Source organism: Eulemur rufifrons, chromosome 21 (assembly GCF_041146395.1).
Source record: "Eulemur rufifrons isolate Redbay chromosome 21, OSU_ERuf_1, whole genome shotgun sequence".
NCBI classification, from domain to species: Eukaryota; Metazoa; Chordata; class Mammalia; order Primates; family Lemuridae; genus Eulemur; species Eulemur rufifrons.
Genome location: NC_091003.1, coordinates 85,430 through 110,924, shown reverse-complemented (window position 1 = coordinate 110,924; position 25,495 = coordinate 85,430). Strand labels below are relative to the sequence as shown.

Sequence of the window (25,495 nt, the reverse complement as noted above, 5' to 3'; positions counted from 1 at the left end):
GATAGAGGATTTGTCTCCCCTACTACGCCTGTTAAAGTGCAACTTGTTGGGGCCCACAGCGCTAAATGGTACCATCGCCGGCCTAAGGCTACTACACTTCCCAGAGTCCACCGCGGGCTCCATGTGTGGAATGCAGGGTTTCCGTCCTCTACTACGACTCCCAGAACGCAACGCGGCCGCGTCCACGGCGCCTATACAGGCACGGCCCCGGTCTCATACTGCAGGTCTGAGAGCCCTCCGAGGGCTCCGGGCGTGGGATAGAGGATTTGTCGCCCCTATTACGCCTGCTAAAGTGCAACTTGGTGGGGCCCACAGCGCCAAGGGGTACCAACTCGGGCCTAAGGCAACCACACTTCCCAGAGTCCACTGCGGGCTCCATGTGTGGAATGGAGGGTTTCCCTTCCCTACTGCGACTCCCAGAATGCAACGCGGCGGTACCCAGGGGGCGGAGACCGCCAGAACCCCGTTCTCTCACCGCGCTAAAGAGAACCGACTCAGGCCTCCCTACGTGGGATAGAGGGTTTGTCTACCCTCCTAGGCCTCCCAAAGTGCCACTTGATGGGGCCGACAGCGCCAAGGGGTACCAACTCGGGCCTAAGACAACTACACTTCCCAGAGCCCACCGCGGTCTCCATGTGTGCAATAGAGGGTTTCTCTCCGCTACTACGACTCCCAGAATGCAATGTGGCCGCGCCCACGGCGCCTATACAGGCACAGCTCCCGGCTCACACGGCCTTTCTGAGAACCCACCGCGGGCTCCTGGCGTGGGATAGAGGGTTTGTCTCCCCTACTACGCCTGCTAAAGTGCAACTTGTTGGGGCCCACAGCGCTAAATGGTACCATCGCCGGCCTAAGGCAACTACACTTCCCAGAGCCCACCGCGGGCGCCATGTGTGGAATAGAGGGTCTCCCTCCCGTACTACGATTCCCAGAATGCAACGCGGCCGGGCCCACGGGACCTATACAGGCACATCCCCGGTCTCACACTGCACTTCCGAGAGCCCAGCGTGGGCTCCCAACGTGGGATAAAGGGTTTCCCTTCCCGACTAAGCCTCCAAAAGTGCAACATGGTAGGGCCCACGGCGCCAATGGGCACCAACTCGGGCCCCACACAACTACACTTCCCACAGTGCACCGCGCGCTTCATGTGTGGAATGGAGGGTTTCCCTTCCCTGCTACGACTCCCAGAATGCAACGCGGCCGTATCCAGGGGGCCTAGACAGCCAGAACCGCGTTCTCTCACCGCGCTACCGAGAACCCACTCTGGCCTCCGTACGTGGGATAGAGGGTTTGTCTACCCTCCTAGGCCTTCCAAAGTGCAACTTGATGGGGCCGACAGCGCCAAGGGGTACCATCTCGGGCCTAAGGCTACTACACTTCCCAGAGCGCACCGCGGTCTCTATGTGTGCAATAGAGGGTTTCTCTCCGCTACTACGACTCCCAGAACGCAACGCGGCCGCGCCCACGGCGCCTATACAGGCACAGCTCCCGTCTCACACTGCCTTTCTGAGAACCCACCGCGGGCTCCTGGTCTGGGATAGAGGGTTTGTCTCCCCTTCTACGCCTCCTAAAGTGCAACTTGGTGGGCCCCAGGGCTCCAAGTGGTACCAATGCGGGCCTGAGACAACTACACTCCCGGAACGCACCGGGGGCTCCATGTATCTCAGTAGCCTCCTCGCATTTCCACCCTCCTCTGAAACTGGAATACACAGGGCCTTGGCTTAGAATTCTTTCCATCATCAAATACTGGGATGAGTCATCATAAACAACATGTTTTTGGAGAAAACTCTTTGATCTCATCATTTGACTGTGAAACTGAAAGATAACAAAAAACAAAGCAATTGTTTCTTTTTTCTTTCTTTGCTGGGTAAAATAAAGCCGTTCCTCCCGTAACGAGAGAATTAAGTAGAGAAAAAAAAAATCATCAATTGCATGGCATTCATAGCGGTCATATACGACTGTGAGATCAAGAGTTATATTGATTTCAGAAGTGCGCCCCAAAATTCAGAAGAAATCAATAGAGATATGGGTGGATCAAATAAAAAGATTAAATATTAGTAACTGAAGGAGAGGGAAAAGTGGAACACTCAGGAAGAAAAGTAACTGTGAAGTATAGGTCATTAGTCTTCCTCACCTCCATTTAAATGGTTTTTACTGCCAGAACTATCTGAAAATGGCAATATCACAACGCTGCTAATAAACACGCAGCAGGTGTCCTTCAGGTGCCACAAAGACGTCTGGCTCCGTTCACTTAGTGCCTTTGGAACATCTTACAATAATTTATTCTAAATGGGAAAAAAACGTTTCTCTGAAAACTGCTATGATCCTCACTAACTGAACCTTCTGAACTGATATGAAGCTCATCTTTGGTACGACAGTACCTTCCCATCAAATGCCTTTGGCAAACAGAAGTCCTGATTTTCTCCAGGGTGAATTTCAGAAACAGATTTCATCACTTTTAAATTGGAACAGCATTTCACAGTATGAGGTATTTTTTAAGAAACACATTCATGTTCTTATTCTTAGGAAATGAACACTTATGAATTGAGGCCTAAAAGGCCATGGTGTATACAACTTACTGTCAGATGTTTCAGAAGAAAAGTCATATACCAGATGATAAGGCAAATGGGGGTAAAATGTTAGCAAAGGTGAATGTGGGTATAAGGCATGTCGGTATTCTTTGTACTATTCTTGCAACATTTATGTAATTCTAAACTCATTTCCCAATGACATCTAAAAACGTGTTTTTCTCTAAACTCTTTGACACTTCTTTTCTTTTCTTTTTTCTTTCTTTTTTTTTTTTTTTTTTTTTGAGACAGAGTCTTGCTTTGTTGCCCGGGCTAGAGTGAGTGCCGTGGCGTCAGCCTAGCTCACAGCAACCTCAAACTCCTGGGCTTACGGGATCCTACTGCCTCAGCCTCCCGAGTAGCTGGGACTACAGGCATGCGCCACCATGCCCGGCTACTTTTTCTATATATATCTTAGTTGCCCAGATAATTTCTTTCTATTTTTAGTAGAGACGGGGTCTCGCTCTTGCTCAGGCTGGTCTCGAACTCCTGACCTCGAGCCATCCACCCGCCTCGGCCTCCCAGAGTGCTAGGATTACAGGGGCCGACACTTATTTTCTTAAGTGGGAAACGCCATCTGTTATTATCACTCTGACCGTAAGCTATTAAGGAGAAGTGAATAGACCTCATATTTCTTTAGTACCCAGCTCAGTAATGAATCAAGATGTATACCCATATGGTAGGGACACAAAAATACATGAGAGAATAGGATTCAGGATGCAGTGAAATAGCTGTTCTGTTAAAATCATGATCTCAATAACAGGGAAATATTAAATTCCTTTCCTGCCTCTTCTGTAAATTAATTCCATACCTACTGAATATCTAGGGATATAAACTGAGTAATTCTCTTCAGGAGATGAGACTAGAAACAGGGAGAAAGAGAACACAGGAAACGTTAGTTAATGACATAAAACATAAGAAAGCTTCTTTTACTTTCTCTGGTCTTTTACTCTGGCCTTACATAAGACCAGGGACAAGATATAAAAATCCATTGCAACAGATTAAGAAAGGTTTCATCTAGAAATGCTTCATCAAACCAACTAGCTGGGAACTGAAATACATCAAATGAACCTATACATTTACACGTCTCAAACTAAGTCATCACCTGTTTTCCAAAACTGACCCTTTTCTTGTGTTTTATGTTTCTATTACTGCTATACCTATCCAAATTATCTAGGCCTAAAACATCAACTAGAAATTCCTTTTCTCTCACCACTGAACTGCTAATTTGAACACATCTAACACAAGTTATTTATAGACACATCACTAGGACAAAAATCCCTCGACAGTTATTGAACTTTCGTATGCCCTGTCGACTCTGTAGCATCTAAGAGGAAGTCTGACAAAATTAAAATTTTAGTAAATCTTATGAATGCAATATGTAAATCAATGAATAAATCGATTAATCAAAGAGTAATGAGTTAATCTTTCCAAGATGATGAAATAAAACAGCACCATAAAAAGTACAGATACCTTTTATTTAGACAATAGAAACATATGCCAATTTGAAGAAAGGGAGGAAACAAAATTCAGAGACCAGAGAGACCTAACAATGGAAAGTAAGAAAGACATATCTATCTGTGAGAAAGTGGAGAAGGTATAAGACGTGAATTGGGTTTGAAGTGGTCCCTTATGGATTTGTGGGTAAGACTTATGGTCTCCACTTCTCTGGTATCTTAAGGAAAAAAATTTCAACCAACATATGAAAAAAAAAAAGGGCTACTGGTTTCTAATTGACTAACTGGGTGGTTTTTAAAATTTTCCCTACCAGCTTCTAACTCACTCACCTGAAAACAGATCTCTTCTCACATCCCTTTTCCCGAGCCAAGGCTCTTTCCCTTGCTCCAATAAGGAAACCACATCTGGCTTAGAAATGGAAAGACCTGCTTGCAGAAAATGAAATAAATTCAAAATCAGTCCTTGAATCCTAAGAAAAGAAGGGTCATGAAAAGAAATGTCAGAAGTAAGTATGAAAAATGTCTGAAGATTAGATGCAGTTACAAGCCCCATCTTTAAAACTAATTAAAAAAAAAAAAAAAAAAAAAAAAAAAAAAAAAAAAAAACCCGCCATCCTTCCCTTGGCATTATTCAGCCAGATAATCAAGATTTACAACAGCAATTATAAAGGTCAAATTCTGACTCGACAGAGATGAGGAGGAATACTTACCCAGTGAGACCAGATGGCCATAGTTCTCCAACATTACACATCTGTACAAATCTCTTTGAGCAGGCTGAAGCCGTTTCCACTCCTCCTGGGAGAAGTCTATGGCCACATCTCTGAATGTCACTGACCCCTGAAACGGCAAACAGGTATCTGCACAACTAGCACCCATGCCCTCAAAGGCCCTGATCAAGAAGTGAAATGAATCTCACTGTGGAGGAAGGACAATGTGTATAAGTAGGGGCAATGGGAGTTTTCAGAATTCTGAGTAATTATTATATAACTAAGAGCTAGCTTTCATATTTTGTCATACAACTGGAGAAAAGGAGAAAAAATATAAATGATTTGTTCTGAGAAAATTTACAGTTTTGTTCATGATAAAGGATGATACAGGTGCAGCACATGGATTTTTGCCTTGGGTTGTAAAAATTCTTAAGATCTTACTTGACAAATGGTGATGACTATTCTTTCATGTTTAATAAGCAATGTATATTTTCCTCCATACCAGCCTATTTTAATATGAGTTGGTTAAAATTTCTTCGTGGTAATAACTTGCTGTAGCACCCTTCAAAAGGGGCATGCATTGTCAAGTTTGTCAGTCATCCCCAATCGTGAAGAAACAGCTGTGAAACTTAGTGGTAATTTTAGCAATGTCACAGGACAAAAAGGATAAGCTATAAAAATACATGGATCTCTCAAGAAGGGAATCCAATACCTCCCAGGATGGAGCCCAAAGCTCTTCCCTTAGGGTGAAGGGGAATAATAAACAAGTCCTTGCTTTGCAGCCTGGTTTCACACCACTGGAGTGATGGACATGACCATTAACATAAGGCATGCATGGGAATTTAAAAGATCCCAAACTAGTGGCAGCCCCATACGTATGGCAGAGTCATATTTCACGGTTTTCAAGTTAAAAAAAAAAAAAATTGACAGGAGACTGTTGACTAATAAACTCAACTCTTTCCTACGGTATACAGTGAGATCTGCGGCAGAGAGGGAAATTGGATTTCCCAGCAAACCTCAGCCCCTGGATTTGGAGACAAGTATGAATGACAAAAGAAGTAGGACAAAGAAATGGAGCTAAAAATGAGAGACTCATTTGGAATGGTCGGCCTTGTTATCCCTACCTCTGTGAAGCACAATTACCAGCCAAGCATTTAACACTAATCACAGTAAAAATAATCAGTGTTCCTTGCCATAGGAATTTAATGTTAAGTCTGAAAAGTGAGTTCAGAGATTTTGTTGTGCTCACTGCTGAATCCCAAGACAGAGGATGCGTCATGTGTTAGAATCACTTGGACAGACTCGGAAAGCCCAGACTGCTTGCTAGGCCACAGACCCAAAGTTTCTGACTCAGAAGATCTGAGTGAGGTAGGGCTCAAGAATCTTCACACTGTAAGCACCACTGATATGGGTGCTGAAAATAAGTGCTCAGTAAAAAAATAATACGCTGAATACAGGATTGAAGGGCGGCTAGAGCGAACAACATAGAGTAAAACACTCTTCTTTCTAACAACTGGAGAACAGAGGGGGCAATGGAACGGCTGACACCCTATCCGCTCACCATAAAACATAAGAAACCCCTAAAGAGGAACAATGGGGGTAGGGGCCTGGGGTTCTGTCAAGCACGTAGTTTCAGGAGAAAGAAAGCCTAAGTCTCCAAATGCTGAGAAATACTGCTACGCTTCAGTAAGAAAAGAGAGAACATCAGCATACCTGAGGCATGGCTCACAGACGGGATCGCGGAGATCGACAGTGCGAAACGGCAGACCTGGCGGGGACAGAAAGGAGCCCTGAGCGAAGAAGGCGGCCGGGCCGAGCCGCAGTCACTGGCCCCCAGCTAGGGAGTGCCGTCTTCTCCCGCTCCCCTGCCTCGCGACAGACAGGGGCCCAGAGTGCCCGGGGCGCCTGTGAGAGACCCTTCCCTTCCGGCCACAGCCTGGGCTCCGGGGACCGTAAACCTGCCCTGCATCCCCAGCACCTCCTCACTTAACCGTGGCCGGGGCAGGGATGTTTCTTCTGTGCTTTTCGCGAAGTGTTTCCGGGCTCCGGACGGAATCGCAGCCACTGGTCATCCGGCCAGGCTCCCGTTACACAGGGCGGGACCCTTTACCTGCCTGCGGTCCACCGTGGCTAGACACTCGGCTCCGCCCCCGAGGACTCCGCCGCGGGAGTCGCCGGAACTGCGCCTTCCAGAACGCCAGGGGCCAAACCCAACAGGCCGCAGGCCTCAGGCGACTACACTTCCCAAGAACCACCACGGCCTCCGTGTGTGGGATACACGCTTGCCCTTCCCTACTACGACTCCCAGAAGGCAACGCGGCCGCGCCCTCGGGGCCTACACAGCCAGAACCCCGGTCTCGCACAGCGCTTCCAAGAGCCCACCGCCGGCTCCGTGCGTGGGATAGAGGGTTTCCCTCCCCAGCCACGCCTCTCGAAGTGCAACGCGGCGGCGCCCACAGCGCCGAGTGAAACCAAGGCGAGCCTCCGACAATGACATTTCCCAGAACCCACCGCGGGGTACCTGTGTGGGATCCTTTCCCTCCCCTACCACGACTCCCAGGGTGCAACGCGGCCCCGCCCTTGGCCTCACTACACGCAGAGCGCCGGTTTCAGGTCACGCTTCTGAGAGCCCACCGCCGGCTCCGTGCGTGGGATAGAGGGTTTCCCTCACCTACTATGCCTCCTAAAGTGCAACTTGGTGGGGCCCACAGCGCCAAGGGGTAGCAACTCGGGCCTAAGACAACTACACTTCCTAGAGTCCACTGCGGGCGCCATGTGTGGAATAGAGGGCTCCCCCCCCCCCCCCACTACGATTCCCAGAATGCAACGCGGCCGGGCCCACGGCACCTATACAGGCACATCCTCGGTCTCACAGTGCACTTCCGAGAGCCCAGCGTGGGCTCCGAACGTGGGATAAAGGGTTTCCCTTCCCGACTAAGCCTCCAAAAGTGCAACATGGTAGGGCCCACGGCGCCAATGGGCACCAACTCGGGCCCCAGACAACTACACTTCCCCCAGTGCACCGCGCGCTCCATGTGTGGAATGGAGGGTTTCCCTTCCCTACTACGACTCCCAGAATGCAACGCTGCCGCGCCCAGGGCGGCCAGACAGCCACAAGCCTGCTCTCACACTGCACTTCCGAGAGCCCACCGCGGGCTCCGAACGTGGGATAGAGGTTTTCCCTTCCCTGCTACGCCTCCAAAAGGGCAACATCGTGGGGCCCAGGGCGCCAAGGGGTACCAACGCGGGCCTCAGACAACTACACTTCCCAGAGCCCACCGCAGGCTCAATGTGGGAACTACAGGGTCTCCCTTCCCTACTACGAATCCCAGAATGCAACGCGGCCGCGCCCACGGGGCCAAGACAGCCAGAACCCCGGTCTCGCACAGCGCTTCCAAGAGCCCACCGCCGGCTCCGTGCGTGGGATAGAGGGTTTCCCTCCCCAGCCACGCCTCTCGAAGTGCAACGCGGCGGCGCCCACAGCGCCAAGTGGAACCAACGCGAGCCTCCGACAATGACATTTCCCAAAACCCACCGCGGGGTACCTGTGTGGGATCGTTTCCCTCCGCTACTACGACTCCCAGGGTGCAACGCGGCCCCGCCCTTGGCCTCGCTACACGCAGAGCGCCGGTTTCAGGTCACGCTTCTGAGAGACCACCGCGGGTCCCAAACGTGGGATGGAGGGTTTACCTCTCCTACTATGCCTCCTAAAGTGCAACTTGGTGGGGCCAACAGCGCCAAGGGATACCCACTCGGGCCTAAGGCAACCACACTTCCCAGAGTCCACTGCGGGCTCCATGTGTGGAATGGAGGGTTTCCCTTCCCTACTACGACTCCCAGAATGCAACGCGGCCGTATCCAGGGGGCCTAGACAGCCAGAACCCCGTTCTCTCACCGCGCTACCGAGAACCCACTCTGGCCTCCGCACGTGGGATAGAGGGTTTGTCTACCCTACTAGGCCTCTCAAAGTGCAACTTGGTGGGGCCCACAGCGCTACATCGTACCATCGCCGGTCTAAGGCTACTACACTTCCCAGAGTCCACCGCGGGCTCCATGTGTGGAATGCAGGGTTTCCCTCCTCTACTACGACTCCCAGAACGCAACGCGGCCGGGCCCACGGCACCTATACAGGCACGGCCCCGGTCTCATACTGCAGGTCTGAGAGCCCGCCGAGGGCTCCGGGCGTGGGATAGAGGATTTGTCTCCCCTACTACGCCTGTTAAAGTGCAACTTGTTGGGGCCCACAGCGCTAAATGGTACCATCGCCGGCCTAAGGCTACTACACTTCCCAGAGTCCACCGCGGGCTCCATGTGTGGAATGCAGGGTTTCCCTCCTCTACTACGACTCCCAGAACGCAACGCGGCCGCGTCCACGGCGCCTATACAGGCACGGCCCCGGTCTCATACTGCAGGTCTGAGAGCCCTCCGAGGGCTCCGGGCGTGGGATAGAGGATTTGTCGCCCCTATTACGCCTGCTAAAGTGCAACTTGGTGGGGCCCACAGCGCCAAGGGGTACCAACTCGGGCCTAAGGCAACCACACTTCCCAGAGTCCACTGCGGGCTCCATGTGTGGAATGGAGGGTTTCCCTTCCCTACTACGACTCCCAGAATGCAACGCGGCCGTACCCGGGGGGCCGAGACAGCCAGAACCCCGTTCTCTCACCGCGCTAAAGAGAACCGACTCAGGCCTCCCTACGTGGGATAGAGGGTTTGTCTACCCTCCTAGGCCTCCCAAAGTGCCACTTGATGGGGCCGACAGCGCCAAGGGGTACCAACTCGGGCCTAAGACAACTACACTTCCCAGAGCCCACCGCGGTCTCCATGTGTGCAATAGAGGGTTTCTCGCCGCTACTACGACTCCCAGAATGCAACGTGGCCGCGCCCACGGCGCCTATACAGGCACAGCTCCCGGCTCACACGGCCTTTCTGAGAACCCACCGCGGGCTCCTGGCGTGGGATAGAGGGTTTGTCTCCCCTACTACGCCTGCTAAAGTGCAACTTGTTGGGGCCCACAGCGCTAAATGGTACCATCGCCGGCCTAAGGCAACTACACTTCCCAGAGCCCACCGCGGGCGCCATGTGTGGAATAGAGGGTTTCCTTCCGCTACTACGATTCCCAGAATGCAACGCGGCCGGGCCCACGGGACCTATACAGGCACATCCCCGGTCTCACACTGCACTTCCGAGAGCCCAGCGTGGGCTCCGAACGTGGGATAAAGGGTTTCCCTTCCCGACTAAGCCTCCAAAAGTGCAACATGGTAGGGCCCACGGCGCCAATGGGCACCAACTCGGGCCCCACACAACTACACTTCCCGCAGTGCACCGCGCGCTTCATGTGTGGAATGGAGGGTTTCCCTTCCCTGCTACGACTCCCAGAATGCAACGCGGCCGTATCCAGGGGGCCTAGACAGCCAGAACCGCGTTCTCTCACCGCGCTACCGAGAACCCACTCTGGCCTCCGTACGTGGGATAGAGGGTTTGTCTACCCTCCTAGGCCTTCCAAAGTGCAACTTGATGGGGCCGACAGCGCCAAGGGGTACCATCTCGGGCCTAAGGCTACTACACTTCCCAGAGCCCACCGCGGTCTCCATGTGTGCAATAGAGGGTTTCTCTCCGCTACTACGACTCCCAGAACGCAACGCGGCCGCGCCCACAGCGCCTATACAGGCACAGCTCCCGTCTCACACTGCCTTTCTGAGAACCCACCGCGGGCTCCTGGTGTGGGATAGAGGGTTTGTCTCCCCTTCTACGCCTCCTAAAGTGCAACTTGGTGGGCCCCAGGGCTCCAAGTGGTACCAATGCGGGCCTGAGACAACTACACTCCCAGAACGCACCGGGGGCTCCATGTATCTCAGTAGCCTCCTCGCATTTCCACCCTCCTCTGAAACTGGAATACACAGGGCCTTGGCTTAGAATTCTTTCCATCATCAAATACTGGGATGAGTCATCATAAACAACATGTTTTTGGAGAAAACTCTTTGATCTCATCATTTGACTGTGAAACTGAAAGATAACAAAAAACAAAGCAATTGTTTCTTTTTTCTTTCTTTGCTGGGTAAAATAAAGCCGTTCCTCCCGTAACGAGAGAATTAAGTAGAGAAAAAAAAAAATCATCAATTGCATGGCATTCATAGCGGTCATATACGACTGTGAGATCAAGAGTTATATTGATTTCAGAAGTGCGCCCCAAAATTCAGAAGAAATCAATAGAGATATGGGTGGATTAAATAAAAAGATTAAATATTAGTAACTGAAGGAGAGGGAAAAGTGGAACACTCAGGAAGAAAAGTAACTGTGAAGTATAGGTCATTAGTCTTCCTCACCTCCATTTAAATGGTTTTTACTGCCAGAACTATCTGAAAATGGCAATATCACAACGCTGCTAATAAACACGCAGCAGGTGTCCTTCACGTGCCACAAAGACGTCTGGCTCCGTTCACTTAGTGCCTTTGGAACATCTTACAATAATTTATTCTAAATGGGAAAAAAACGTTTCTCTGAAAACTGCTATGATCCTCACTAACTGAACCTTCTGAACTGATATGAAGCTCATCTTTGGTACGACAGTACCTTCCCATCAAATGCCTTTGGCAAACAGAAGTCCTGATTTTCTCCAGGGTGAATTTCAGAAACAGATTTCATCACTTTTAAATTGGAACAGCATTTCACAGTATGAGGTATTTTTTAAGAAACACATTCATGTTCTTATTCTTAGGAAATGAACACTTATGAATTGAGGCCTAAAAGGCCATGGTGTATACAACTTACTGTCAGATGTTTCAGAAGAAAAGTCATATACCAGATGATAAGGCAAATGGGGGTAAAATGTTAGCAAAGGTGAATGTGGGTATAAGGCATGTCGGTATTCTTTGTACTATTCTTGCAACATTTATGTAATTCTAAACTCATTTCCCAATGACATCTAAAAACGTGTTTTTCTCTAAACTCTTTGACACTTCTTTTCTTTTCTTTTTTCTTTCTTTTTTTTTTTTTTTTTTTTTGAGACAGAGTCTTGCTTTGTTGCCCGGGCTAGAGTGAGTGCCGTGGCGTCAGCCTAGCTCACAGCAACCTCAAACTCCTGGGCTTACGGGATCCTACTGCCTCAGCCTCCCGAGTAGCTGGGACTACAGGCATGCGCCACCATGCCCGGCTACTTTTTCTATATATATCTTAGTTGCCCAGATAATTTCTTTCTATTTTTAGTAGAGACGGGGTCTCGCTCTTGCTCAGGCTGGTCTCGAACTCCTGACCTCGAGCCATCCACCCGCCTCGGCCTCCCAGAGTGCTAGGATTACAGGGGCCGACACTTATTTTCTTAAGTGGGAAACGCCATCTGTTATTATCACTCTGACCGTAAGCTATTAAGGAGAAGTGAATAGACCTCATATTTCTTTAGTACCCAGCTCAGTAATGAATCAAGATGTATACCCATATGGTAGGGACACAAAAATACATGAGAGAATAGGATTAAGGATGCAGTGAAATAGCTGTTCTGTTAAAATCATGATCTCAATAACAGGGAAATATTAAATTCCTTTCCTGCCTCTTCTGTAAATTAATTCCATACCTACTGAATATCTAGGGATATAAACTGAGTAATTCTCTTCAGGAGATGAGACTAGAAACAGGGAGAAAGAGAACACAGGAAACGTTAGTTAATGACATAAAACATAAGAAAGCTTCTTTTACTTTCTCTGGTCTTTTACTCTGGCCTTACATAAGACCAGGGACAAGATATAAAAATCCATTGCAACAGATTAAGAAAGGTTTCATCTAGAAATGCTTCATCAAACCAACTAGCTGGGAACTGAAATACATCAAATGAACCTATACATTTACACGTCTCAAACTAAGTCATCACCTGTTTTCCAAAACTGACCCTTTTCTTGTGTTTTATGTTTCTATTACTGCTATACCTATCCAAATTATCTAGGCCTAAAACATCAACTAGAAATTCCTTTTCTCTCACCACTGAACTGCTAATTTGAACACATCTAACACAAGTTATTTATAGACACATCACTAGGACAAAAATCCCTCGACAGTTATTGAACTTTCGTATGCCCTGTCGACTCTGTAGCATCTAAGAGGAAGTCTGACAAAATTAAAATTTTAGTAAATCTTATGAATGCAATATGTAAATCAATGAATAAATCGATTAATCAAAGAGTAATGAGTTAATCTTTCCAAGATGATGAAATAAAACAGCACCATAAAAAGTACAGATACCTTTTATTTAGACAATAGAAACATATGCCAATTTGAAGAAAGGGAGGAAACAAAATTCAGAGACCAGAGAGACCTAACAATGGAAAGTAAGAAAGACATATCTATCTGTGAGAAAGTGGAGAAGGTATAAGACGTGAATTGGGTTTGAAGTGGTCCCTTATGGATTTGTGGGTAAGACTTATGGTCTCCACTTCTCTGGTATCTTAAGGAAAAAAATTTCAACCAACATATGAAAAAAAAAAAAGGGCTACTGGTTTCTAATTGACTAACTGGGTGGTTTTTAAAATTTTCCCTACCAGCTTCTAACTCACTCACCTGAAAACAGATCTCTTCTCACATCCCTTTTCCCGAGCCAAGGCTCTTTCCCTTGCTCCAATAAGGAAACCACATCTGGCTTAGAAATGGAAAGACCTGCTTGCAGAAAATGAAATAAATTCAAAATCAGTCCTTGAATCCTAAGAAAAGAAGGGTCATGAAAAGAAATGTCAGAAGTAAGTATGAAAAATGTCTGAAGATTAGATGCAGTTACAAGCCCCATCTTTAAAACTAATTAAAAAAAAAAAAAAAAAACCCGCCATCCTTCCCTTGGCATTATTCAGCCAGATAATCAAGATTTACAACAGCAATTATAAAGGTCAAATTCTGACTCGACAGAGATGAGGAGGAATACTTACCCAGTGAGACCAGATGGCCATAGTTCTCCAACATTACACATCTGTACAAATCTCTTTGAGCAGGCTGAAGCCGTTTCCACTCCTCCTGGGAGAAGTCTATGGCCACATCTCTGAATGTCACTGACCCCTGAAACGGCAAACAGGTATCTGCACAACTAGCACCCATGCCCTCAAAGGCCCTGATCAAGAAGTGAAATGAATCTCACTGTGGAGGAAGGACAATGTGTATAAGTAGGGGCAATGGGAGTTTTCAGAATTCTGAGTAATTATTATATAACTAAGAGCTAGCTTTCATATTTTGTCATACAACTGGAGAAAAGGAGAAAAAATATAAATGATTTGTTCTGAGAAAATTTACAGTTTTGTTCATGATAAAGGATGATACAGGTGCAGCACATGGATTTTTGCCTTTGGTTGTAAAAATTCTTAAGATCTTACTTGACAAATGGTGATGACTATTCTTTCATGTTTAATAAGCAATGTATATTTTCCTCAATACCAGCCTATTTTAATATGAGTTGGTTAAAATTTCTTCGTGGTAATAACTTGCTGTAGCACCCTTCAAAAGGGGCATGCATTGTCAAGTTTGTCAGTCATCCCCAATCGTGAAGAAACAGCTGTGAAACTTAGTGGTAATTTTAGCAATGTCACAGGACAAAAAGGATAAGCTATAAAAATACATGGATCTCCCAAGAAGGGAATCCAATACCTCCCAGGATGGAGCCCAAAGCTCTTCCCTTAGGGTGAAGGGGAATAATAAACAAGTCCTTGCTTTGCAGCCTGGTTTCACACCACTGGAGTGATGGACATGACCATTAACATAAGGCATGCATGGGAATTTAAAAGATCCCAAACTAGTGGCAGCCCCATACGTATGGCAGAGTCATATTTCACGGTTTTCAAGTTAAAAAAAAAAAAAATTGACAGGAGACTGTTGACTAATAAACTCAACTCTTTCCTACGGTATACAGTGAGATCTGCGGCAGAGAGGGAAATTGGATTTCCCAGCAAACCTCAGCCCCTGGATTTGGAGACAAGTATGAATGACAAAAGAAGTAGGACAAAGAAATGGAGCTAAAAATGAGAGACTCATTTGGAATGGTCGGCCTTGTTATCCCTACCTCTGTGAAGCACAATTACCAGCCAAGCATTTAACACTAATCACAGTAAAAATAATCAGTGTTCCTTGCCATAGGAATTTAATGTTAAGTCTGAAAAGTGAGTTCAGAGATTTTGTTGTGCTCACTGCTGAATCCCAAGACAGAGGATGCGTCATGTGTTAGAATCACTTGGACAGACTCGGAAAGCCCAGACTGCTTGCTAGGCCACAGACCCAAAGTTTCTGACTCAGAAGATCTGAGTGAGGTAGGGCTCAAGAATCTTCACACTGTAAGCACCACTGATATGGGTGCTGAAAATAAGTGCTCAGTAAAAAAATAATACGCTGAATACAGGATTGAAGGGCGGCTAGAGCGAACAACATAGAGTAAAACACTCTTCTTTCTAACAACTGGAGAACAGAGGGGGCAATGGAACGGCTGACACCCTATCCGCTCACCATAAAACATAAGAAACCCCTAAAGAGGAACAATGGGGGTAGGGGCCTGGGGTTCTGTCAAGCACGTAGTTTCAGGAGAAAGAAAGCCTAAGTCTCCAAATGCTGAGAAATACTGCTACGCTTCAGTAAGAAAAGAGAGAACATCAGCATACCTGAGGCATGGCTCACAGACGGGATCGCGGAGATCGACAGTGCGAAACGGCAGACCTGGCGGGGACAGAAAGGAGCCCTGAGCGAAGAAGGCGGCCGGGCCGAGCCGCAGTCACTGGCCCCCAGCTAGGGAGTGCCGTCTTCTCCCGCTCCCCTGCCTCGCGACAGACAGGGGCCCAGAGTGCCCGGGGCGCCTGTGAGAGACCCTTCCCTTCCGGCCACAGCCTGGGCTCCGGGGACCGTAAACCTGCCCTGCATCCCCAGCACCTCCTCACTTAACCGTGGCCGGGGCAGGGATGTTTCTTCTGTGCTTTTCGCGAAGTGTTTCCGGGCTCCGCACGGAATCGCAGCCACTGGTCATCCGGCCAGGCTCCCGTTACACAGGGCGGGACCCTTTACCTGCCTGCGGTCCACCGTGGCTAGACACTCGGCTCCGCCCCCGAGGACTCCGCCGCGGGAGTCGCCGGAACTGCGCCTTCCAGAACGCCAGGGGCCAAACCCAACAGGCCGCAGGCCTCAGGCGACTACACTTCCCAAGAACCACCACGGCCTCCGTGTGTGGGATACACGCTTGCCCTTCCCTACTACGACTCCCAGAAGGCAACGCGGCCGCGCCCTCGGGGCCTACACAGCCAGAACCCCGGTCTCGCACAGCGCTTCCAAGAGCCCACCGCCGGCTCCGTGCGTGGGATAGAGGGTTTCCCTCCCCAGCCACGCCTCTCGAAGTGCAACGCGGCGGCGCCCACAGCGCCGAGTGAAACCAAGGCGAGCCTCCGACAATGACATTTCCCAGAACCCACCGCGGGGTACCTGTGTGGGATCCTTTCCCTCCCCTACCACGACTCCCAGGGTGCAACGCGGCCCCGCCCTTGGCCTCACTACACGCAGAGCGCCGGTTTCAGGTCACGCTTCTGAGAGCCCACCGCCGGCTCCGTGCGTGGGATAGAGGGTTTCCCTCACCTACTATGCCTCCTAAAGTGCAACTTGGTGGGGCCCACAGCGCCAAGGGGTAGCAACTCGGGCCTAAGACAACTACACTTCCCAGAGTCCACTGCGGGCGCCATGTGTGGAATAGAGGGCTCCCCCCCCCCCTACTACGATTCCCAGAATGCAACGCGGCCGGGCCCACGGCACCTATACAGGCACATCCCCGGTCTCACAGTGCACTTCCGAGAGCCCAGCGTGGGCTCCGAACGTGGGATAAAGGGTTTCCCTTCCCGACTAAGCCTCCAAAAGTGCAACATGGTAGGGCCCACGGCGCCAATGGGCACCAACTCGGGCCCCACACAACTACACTTCCCACAGTGCACCGCGCGCTCCATGTGTGGAATGGAGGGTTTCCCTTCCCTACTACGACTCCCAGAATGCAACGCTGCCGCGCCCAGGGCGGCCAGACAGCCACAAGCCCGCTCTCACACTGCACTTCCGAGAGCCCACCGCGGGCTCCGAACGTGGGATAGAGGTTTTCCCTTCCCTGCTACGCCTCCAAAAGGGCAACATCGTGGGGCCCAGGGCGCCAAGGGGTACCAACGCGGGCCTCAGACAACTACACTTCCCAGAGCCCACCGCAGGCTCAATGTGGGAACTACAGGGTCTCCCTTCCCTACTACGAATCCCAGAATGCAACGCGGCCGCGCCCACGGGGCCAAGACAGCCAGAACCCCGGTCTCGCACAGCGCTTCCAAGAGCCCACCGCCGGCTCCGTGCGTGGGATAGAGGGTTTCCCTCCCCAGCCACGCCTCTCGAAGTGCAACGCGGCGGCGCCCACAGCGCCAAGTGGAACCAACGCGAGCCTCCGACAATGACATTTCCCAAAACCCACCGCGGGGTACCTGTGTGGGATCGTTTCCCTCCGCTACTACGACTCCCAGGGTGCAACGCGGCCCCGCCCTTGGCCTCGCTACACGCAGAGCGCCGGTTTCAGGTCACGCTTCTGAGAGACCACCGCGGGTCCCAAACGTGGGATGGAGGGTTTACCTCTCCTACTATGCCTCCTAAAGTGCAACTTGGTGGGGCCAACAGCGCCAAGGGATACCCACTCGGGCCTAAGGCAACCACACTTCCCAGAGTCCACTGCGGGCTCCATGTGTGGAATGGAGGGTTTCCCTTCCCTACTACGACTCCCAGAATGCAACGCGGCCGTATCCAGGGGGCCTAGACAGCCAGAACCCCGTTCTCTCACCGCGCTACCGAGAACCCACTCTGGCCTCCGCACGTGGGATAGAGGGTTTGTCTACCCTACTAGGCCTCTCAAAGTGCAACTTGGTGGGGCCCACAGCGCTACATCGTACCATCGCCGGTCTAAGGCTACTACACTTCCCAGAGTCCACCGCGGGCTCCATGTGTGGAATGCAGGGTTTCCCTCCTCTACTACGACTCCCAGAACGCAACGCGGCCGGGCCCACGGCACCTATACAGGCACGGCCCCGGTCTCATACTGCAGGTCTGAGAGCCCGCCGAGGGCTCCGGGCGTGGGATAGAGGATTTGTCTCCCCTACTACGCCTGTTAAAGTGCAACTTGTTGGGGCCCACAGCGCTAAATGGTACCATCGCCGGCCTAAGGCTACTACACTTCCCAGAGTCCACCGCGGGCTCCATGTGTGGAATGCAGGGTTTCCCTCCTCTACTACGACTCCCAGAACGCAACGCGGCCGCGTCCACGGCGCCTATACAGGCACGGCCCCGGTCTCATACTGCAGGTCTGAGAGCCCTCCGAGGGCTCCGGGCGTGGGATAGAGGATTTGTCGCCCCTATTACGCCTGCTAAAGTGCAACTTGGTGGGGCCCACAGCGCCAAGGGGTACCAACTCGGGCCTAAGGCAACCACACTTCCCAGAGTCCACTGCGGGCTCCATGTGTGGAATGGAGGGTTTCCCTTCCCTACTACGACTCCCAGAATGCAACGCGGCCGTACCCGGGGGGCCGAGACAGCCAGAACCCCGTTCTCTCACCGCGCTAAAGAGAACCGACTCAGGCCTCCCTACGTGGGATAGAGGGTTTGTCTACCCTCCTAGGCCTCCCAAAGTGCCACTTGATGGGGCCGACAGCGCCAAGGGGTACCAACTCGGGCCTAAGACAACTACACTTCCCAGAGCCCACCGCGGTCTCCATGTGTGCAATAGAGGGTTTCTCGCCGCTACTACGACTCCCAGAATGCAACGTGGCCGCGCCCACGGCGCCTATACAGGCACAGCTCCCGGCTCACACGGCCTTTCTGAGAACCCACCGCGGGCTCCTGGCGTGGGATAGAGGGTTTGTCTCCCCTACTACGCCTGCTAAAGTGCAACTTGTTGGGGCCCACAGCGCTAAATGGTACCATCGCCGGCCTAAGGCAACTACACTTCCCAGAGCCCACCGCGGGCGCCATGTGTGGAATAGAGGGTTTCCTTCCGCTACTACGATTCCCAGAATGCAACGCGGCCGGGCCCACGGGACCTATACAGGCACATCCCCGGTCTCACACTGCACTTCCGAGAGCCCAGCGTGGGCTCCGAACGTGGGATAAAGGGTTTCCCTTCCCGACTAAGCCTCCAAAAGTGCAACATGGTAGGGCCCACGGCGCCAATGGGCACCAACTCGGGCCCCACACAACTACACTTCCCGCAGTGCACCGCGCGCTTCATGTGTGGAATGGAGGGTTTCCCTTCCCTGCTACGACTCCCAGAATGCAACGCGGCCGTATCCAGGGGGCCTAGACAGCCAGAACCGCGTTCTCTCACCGCGCTACCGAGAACCCACTCTGGCCTCCGTACGTGGGATAGAGGGTTTGTCTACCCTCCCAGGCCTTCCAAAGTGCAACTTGATGGGGCCGACAGCGCCAAGGGGTACCATCTCGGGCCTAAGGCTACTACACTTCCCAGAGCCCACCGCGGTCTCCATGTGTGCAATAGAGGGTTTCTCTCCGCTACTACGACTCCCAGAACGCAACGCGGCCGCGCCCACAGCGCCTATACAGGCACAGCTCCCGTCTCACACTGCCTTTCTGAGAACCCACCGCGGGCTCCTGGTGTGGGATAGAGGGTTTGTCTCCCCTTCTACACCTCCTAAAGTGCAACTTGGTGGGCCCCAGGGCTCCAAGTGGTACCAATGCGGGCCTGAGACAACTACACTCCCAGAACGCACCGGGGGCTCCATGTATCTCAGTAGCCTCCTCGCATTTCCACCCTCCTCTGAAACTGGAATACACAGGGCCTTGGCTTAGAATTCTTTCCATCATCAAATACTGGGATGAGTCATCATAAACAACATGTTTTTGGAGAAAACTCTTTGATCTCATCATTTGACTGTGAAACTGAAAGATAACAAAAAACAAAGCAATTGTTTCTTTTTTCTTTCTTTGCTGGGTAAAATAAAGCCGTTCCTCCCGTAACGAGAGAATTAAGTAGAGAAAAAAAAAATCATCAATTGCATGGCATTCATAGCGGTCATATACGACTGTGAGATCAAGAGTTATATTGATTTCAGAAGTGCGCCCCAAAATTCAGAAGAAATCAATAGAGATATGGGTGGATTAAATAAAAAGATTAAATATTAGTAACTGAAGGAGAGGGAAAAGTGGAACACTCAGGAAGAAAAGTAACTGTGAAGTATAGGTCATTAGTCTTCCTCACCTCCATTTAAATGGTTTTTACTGCCAGAACTATCTGAAAATGGCAATATCACAACGCTGCTAATAAACACGCAGCAGGTGTCCTTCACGTGCCACAAAGACGTCTGGCTCCGTTCACTTAGTGCCTTTGGAACATCTTACAATAATTTATTCTAAATGGGAAAAAAACGTTTCTCTGAAAACTGCTATGATCCTCACTAACTGAACCTTCTGAACTGATATGAAGCTCATCTTTGGTACGACAGTACCTTCCCATCAAATGCCTTTGGCAAACAGAAGTCCTGATTTTCTCCAGGGTGAATTTCAGAAACAGATTTCATCACTTTTATTTTTTTTTTTTTTTTTTTTTTTTTTTTTTTTTTTGAGACAGAGTCTCGCTTTGTTGCCCAGGCTAGAGTGAGTGCCGTGGCGTCAGCCTAGCTCACAGCAACCTCAAACTCCTGAGCTCAAGGGATCCTCCTGTCTCAGCCTCCCGAGTAGCTGGGACTACAGGCATGCACCACCATGCCCGGCTAATTTTTTTTCTATACATATTTTTAGCTGTCTATATAATTTCTTTCTATTTTTAGTAGAGATGGGGTCTCGCTCTTGCCCAGGCTGGTCTCGAACTCCTGAGCTCAAACGATCCGCCCACCTCGGCCTCCCAGAGTGCTAGGATTACAGGCGTGAGCCACCACGCCCGGCCATCACTTTTAAATTGGAACAGCATTTCACAGTATGAGGTATTTTTTAAGAAACACATTCATGTTCTTATTCTTAGGAAATGAACACTTATGAATTGAGGCCTAAAAGGCCATGGTGTATACAACTTACTGTCAGATGTTTCAGAAGAAAAGTCATATACCAGATGATAAGGCAAATGGGGGTAAAATGTTAGCAAAGGTGAATGTGGGTATAAGGCATGTCGGTATTCTTTGTACTATTCTTGCAACATTTATGTAATTCTAAACTCATTTCCCAATGACATCTAAAAACGTGTTTTTCTCTAAACTCTTTGACACTTCTTTTCTTTTCTTTTTTCTTTCTTTTTTTTTTTTTTTTTTTTGAGACAGAGTCTTGCTTTGTTGCCCGGGCTAGAGTGAGTGCCGTGGCGTCAGCCTAGCTCACAGCAACCTCAAACTCCTGGGCTTACGGGATCCTACTGCCTCAGCCTCCCGAGTAGCTGGGACTACAGGCATGCGCCACCATGCCCGGCTACTTTTTCTATATATATCTTAGTTGCCCAGATAATTTCTTTCTATTTTTAGTAGAGACGGGGTCTCGCTCTTGCTCAGGCTGGTCTCGAACTCCTGACCTCGAGCCATCCACCCGCCTCGGCCTCCCAGAGTGCTAGGATTACAGGGGCCGACACTTATTTTCTTAAGTGGGAAACGCCATCTGTTATTATCACTCTGACCGTAAGCTATTAAGGAGAAGTGAATAGACCTCATATTTCTTTAGTACCCAGCTCAGTAATGAATCAAGATGTATACCCATATGGTAGGGACACAAAAATACATGAGAGAATAGGATTCAGGATGCAGTGAAATAGCTGTTCTGTTAAAATCATGATCTCAATAACAGGGAAATATTAAATTCCTTTCCTGCCTCTTCTGTAAATTAATTCCATACCTACTGAATATCTAGGGATATAAACTGAGTAATTCTCTTCAGGAGATGAGACTAGAAACAGGGAGAAAGAGAACACAGGAAACGTTAGTTAATGACATAAAACATAAGAAAGCTTCTTTTACTTTCTCTGGTCTTTTACTCTGGCCTTACATAAGACCAGGGACAAGATATAAAAATCCATTGCAACAGATTAAGAAAGGTTTCATCTAGAAATGCTTCATCAAACCAACTAGCTGGGAACTGAAATACATCAAATGAACCTATACATTTACACGTCTCAAACTAAGTCATCACCTGTTTTCCAAAACTGACCCTTTTCTTGTGTTTTATGTTTCTATTACTGCTATACCTATCCAAATTATCTAGGCCTAAAACATCAACTAGAAATTCCTTTTCTCTCACCACTGAACTGCTAATTTGAACACATCTAACACAAGTTATTTATAGACACATCACTAGGACAAAAATCCCTCGACAGTTATTGAACTTTCGTATGCCCTGTCGACTCTGTAGCATCTAAGAGGAAGTCTGACAAAATTAAAATTTTAGTAAATCTTATGAATGCAATATGTAAATCAATGAATAAATCGATTAATCAAAGAGTAATGAGTTAATCTTTCCAAGATGATGAAATAAAACAGCACCATAAAAAGTACAGATACCTTTTATTTAGACAATAGAAACATATGCCAATTTGAAGAAAGGGAGGAAACAAAATTCAGAGACCAGAGAGACCTAACAATGGAAAGTAAGAAAGACATATCTATCTGTGAGAAAGTGGAGAAGGTATAAGACGTGAATTGGGTTTGAAGTGGTCCCTTATGGATTTGTGGGTAAGACTTATGGTCTCCACTTCTCTGGTATCTTAAGGAAAAAAATTTCAACCAACATATGAAAAAAAAAAAAGGGCTACTGGTTTCTAATTGACTAACTGGGTGGTTTTTAAAATTTTCCCTACCAGCTTCTAACTCACTCACCTGAAAACAGATCTCTTCTCACATCCCTTTTCCCGAGCCAAGGCTCTTTCCCTTGCTCCAATAAGGAAACCACATCTGGCTTAGAAATGGAAAGACCTGCTTGCAGAAAATGAAATAAATTCAAAATCAGTCCTTGAATCCTAAGAAAAGAAGGGTCATGAAAAGAAATGTCAGAAGTAAGTATGAAAAATGTCTGAAGATTAGATGCAGTTACAAGCCCCATCTTTAAAACTAATTAAAAAAAAAAAAAAAAAACCCGCCATCCTTCCCTTGGCATTATTCAGCCAGATAATCAAGATTTACAACAGCAATTATAAAGGTCAAATTCTGACTCGACAGAGATGAGGAGGAATACTTACCCAGTGAGACCAGATGGCCATAGTTCTCCAACATTACACATCTGTACAAATCTCTTTGAGCAGGCTGAAGCCGTTTCCACTCCTCCTGGGAGAAGTCTATGGCCACATCTCTGAATGTCACTGACCCCTGAAACGGCAAACAGGTATCTGCACAACTAGCACCCATGCCCTCAAAGGCCCTGATCAAGAAGTGAAATGAATCTCACTGTGGAGGAAGGACAATGTGTATAAGTAGGGGCAATGGGAGTTTTCAGAATTCTGAGTAATTATTATATAACTAAGAGCTAGCTTTCATATTTTGTCATACAACTGGAGAAAAGGAGAAAAAATATAAATGATTTGTTCTGAGAAAATTTACAGTTTTGTTCATGATAAAGGATGATACAGGTGCAGCACATGGATTTTTGCCTTTGGTTGTAAAAATTCTTAAGATCTTACTTGACAAATGGTGATGACTATTCTTTCATGTTTAATAAGCAATGTATATTTTCCTCAATACCAGCCTATTTTAATATGAGTTGGTTAAAATTTCTTCGTGGTAATAACTTGCTGTAGCACCCTTCAAAAGGGGCATGCATTGTCAAGTTTGTCAGTCATCCCCAATCGTGAAGAAACAGCTGTGAAACTTAGTGGTAATTTTAGCAATGTCACAGGACAAAAAGGATAAGCTATAAAAATACATGGATCTCCCAAGAAGGGAATCCAATACCTCCCAGGATGGAGCCCAAAGCTCTTCCCTTAGGGTGAAGGGGAATAATAAACAAGTCCTTGCTTTGCAGCCTGGTTTCACACCACTGGAGTGATGGACATGACCATTAACATAAGGCATGCATGGGAATTTAAAAGATCCCAAACTAGTGGCAGCCCCATACGTATGGCAGAGTCATATTTCACGGTTTTCAAGTTAAAAAAAAAAAAATTGACAGGAGACTGTTGACTAATAAACTCAACTCTTTCCTACGGTATACAGTGAGATCTGCGGCAGAGAGGGAAATTGGATTTCCCAGCAAACCTCAGCCCCTGGATTTGGAGACAAGTATGAATGACAAAAGAAGTAGGACAAAGAAATGGAGCTAAAAATGAGAGACTCATTTGGAATGGTCGGCCTTGTTATCCCTACCTCTGTGAAGCACAATTACCAGCCAAGCATTTAACACTAATCACAGTAAAAATAATCAGTGTTCCTTGCCATAGGAATTTAATGTTAAGTCTGAAAAGTGAGTTCAGAGATTTTGTTGTGCTCACTGCTGAATCCCAAGACAGAGGATGCGTCATGTGTTAGAATCACTTGGACAGACTCGGAAAGCCCAGACTGCTTGCTAGGCCACAGACCCAAAGTTTCTGACTCAGAAGATCTGAGTGAGGTAGGGCTCAAGAATCTTCACACTGTAAGCACCACTGATATGGGTGCTGAAAATAAGTGCTCAGTAAAAAAATAATACGCTGAATACAGGATTGAAGGGCGGCTAGAGCGAACAACATAGAGTAAAACACTCTTCTTTCTAACAACTGGAGAACAGAGGGGGCAATGGAACGGCTGACACCCTATCCGCTCACCATAAAACATAAGAAACCCCTAAAGAGGAACAATGGGGGTAGGGGCCTGGGGTTCTGTCAAGCACGTAGTTTCAGGAGAAAGAAAGCCTAAGTCTCCAAATGCTGAGAAATACTGCTACGCTTCAGTAAGAAAAGAGAGAACATCAGCATACCTGAGGCATGGCTCACAGACGGGATCGCGGAGATCGACAGTGCGAAACGGCAGACCTGGCGGGGACAGAAAGGAGCCCTGAGCGAAGAAGGCGGCCGGGCCGAGCCGCAGTCACTGGCCCCCAGCTAGGGAGTGCCGTCTTCTCCCGCTCCCCTGCCTCGCGACAGACAGGGGCCCAGAGTGCCCGGGGCGCCTGTGAGAGACCCTTCCCTTCCGGCCACAGCCTGGGCTCCGGGGACCGTAAACCTGCCCTGCATCCCCAGCACCTCCTCACTTAACCGTGGCCGGGGCAGGGATGTTTCTTCTGTGCTTTTCGCGAAGTGTTTCCGGGCTCCGCACGGAATCGCAGCCACTGGTCATCCGGCCAGGCTCCCGTTACACAGGGCGGGACCCTTTACCTGCCTGCGGTCCACCGTGGCTAGACACTCGGCTCCGCCCCCGAGGACTCCGCCGCGGGAGTCGCCGGAACTGCGCCTTCCAGAACGCCAGGGGCCAAACCCAACAGGCCGCAGGCCTCAGGCGACTACACTTCCCAAGAACCACCACGGCCTCCGTGTGTGGGATACACGCTTGCCCTTCCCTACTACGACTCCCAGAAGGCAACGCGGCCGCGCCCTCGGGGCCTACACAGCCAGAACCCCGGTCTCGCACAGCGCTTCCAAGAGCCCACCGCCGGCTCCGTGCGTGGGATAGAGGGTTTCCCTCCCCAGCCACGCCTCTCGAAGTGCAACGCGGCGGCGCCCACAGCGCCGAGTGAAACCAAGGCGAGCCTCCGACAATGACATTTCCCAGAACCCACCGCGGGGTACCTGTGTGGGATCCTTTCCCTCCCCTACCACGACTCCCAGGGTGCAACGCGGCCCCGCCCTTGGCCTCACTACACGCAGAGC

The 25,495-nt window shown here is 49.1% G+C and overlaps 3 long non-coding RNA genes across 6 annotated transcripts; all 3 read right to left on the bottom strand.

The window, feature by feature from the left end:
- Positions 1-4,248: 4,248 nt before the first annotated feature.
- LOC138401812 (uncharacterized) lies at positions 4,249-7,167 on the bottom strand. Of its 2 annotated transcripts, none has more exons than XR_011236552.1 (3): positions 6,445-7,167; positions 4,735-4,939; positions 4,249-4,450 (listed from the first exon to the last, which is right to left on the bottom strand). It is a non-coding gene; the product is annotated as an uncharacterized lncRNA (long non-coding RNA). The 2 variants fall into 2 exon arrangements; XR_011236551.1 differs by having other exon boundaries at positions 4,735-4,861.
- A 6,034-nt stretch (positions 7,168-13,201) lies between these two features.
- On the bottom strand, positions 13,202-16,008 carry LOC138401510 (uncharacterized). 2 transcript variants are annotated; one of them, XR_011236531.1, is made up of 3 exons: positions 15,345-16,008; positions 13,635-13,839; positions 13,202-13,371 (listed from the first exon to the last, which is right to left on the bottom strand). It is a non-coding gene; the product is annotated as an uncharacterized lncRNA (long non-coding RNA). The 2 variants fall into 2 exon arrangements; XR_011236530.1 differs by having other exon boundaries at positions 13,635-13,761; positions 15,345-16,004.
- A 6,456-nt stretch (positions 16,009-22,464) lies between these two features.
- On the bottom strand, positions 22,465-25,270 carry LOC138401509 (uncharacterized). 2 transcript variants are annotated; one of them, XR_011236529.1, is made up of 3 exons: positions 24,607-25,270; positions 22,898-23,102; positions 22,465-22,634 (listed from the first exon to the last, which is right to left on the bottom strand). It is a non-coding gene; the product is annotated as an uncharacterized lncRNA (long non-coding RNA). The 2 variants fall into 2 exon arrangements; XR_011236528.1 differs by having other exon boundaries at positions 22,898-23,024; positions 24,607-25,266.
- Positions 25,271-25,495: the final 225 nt, after the last annotated feature.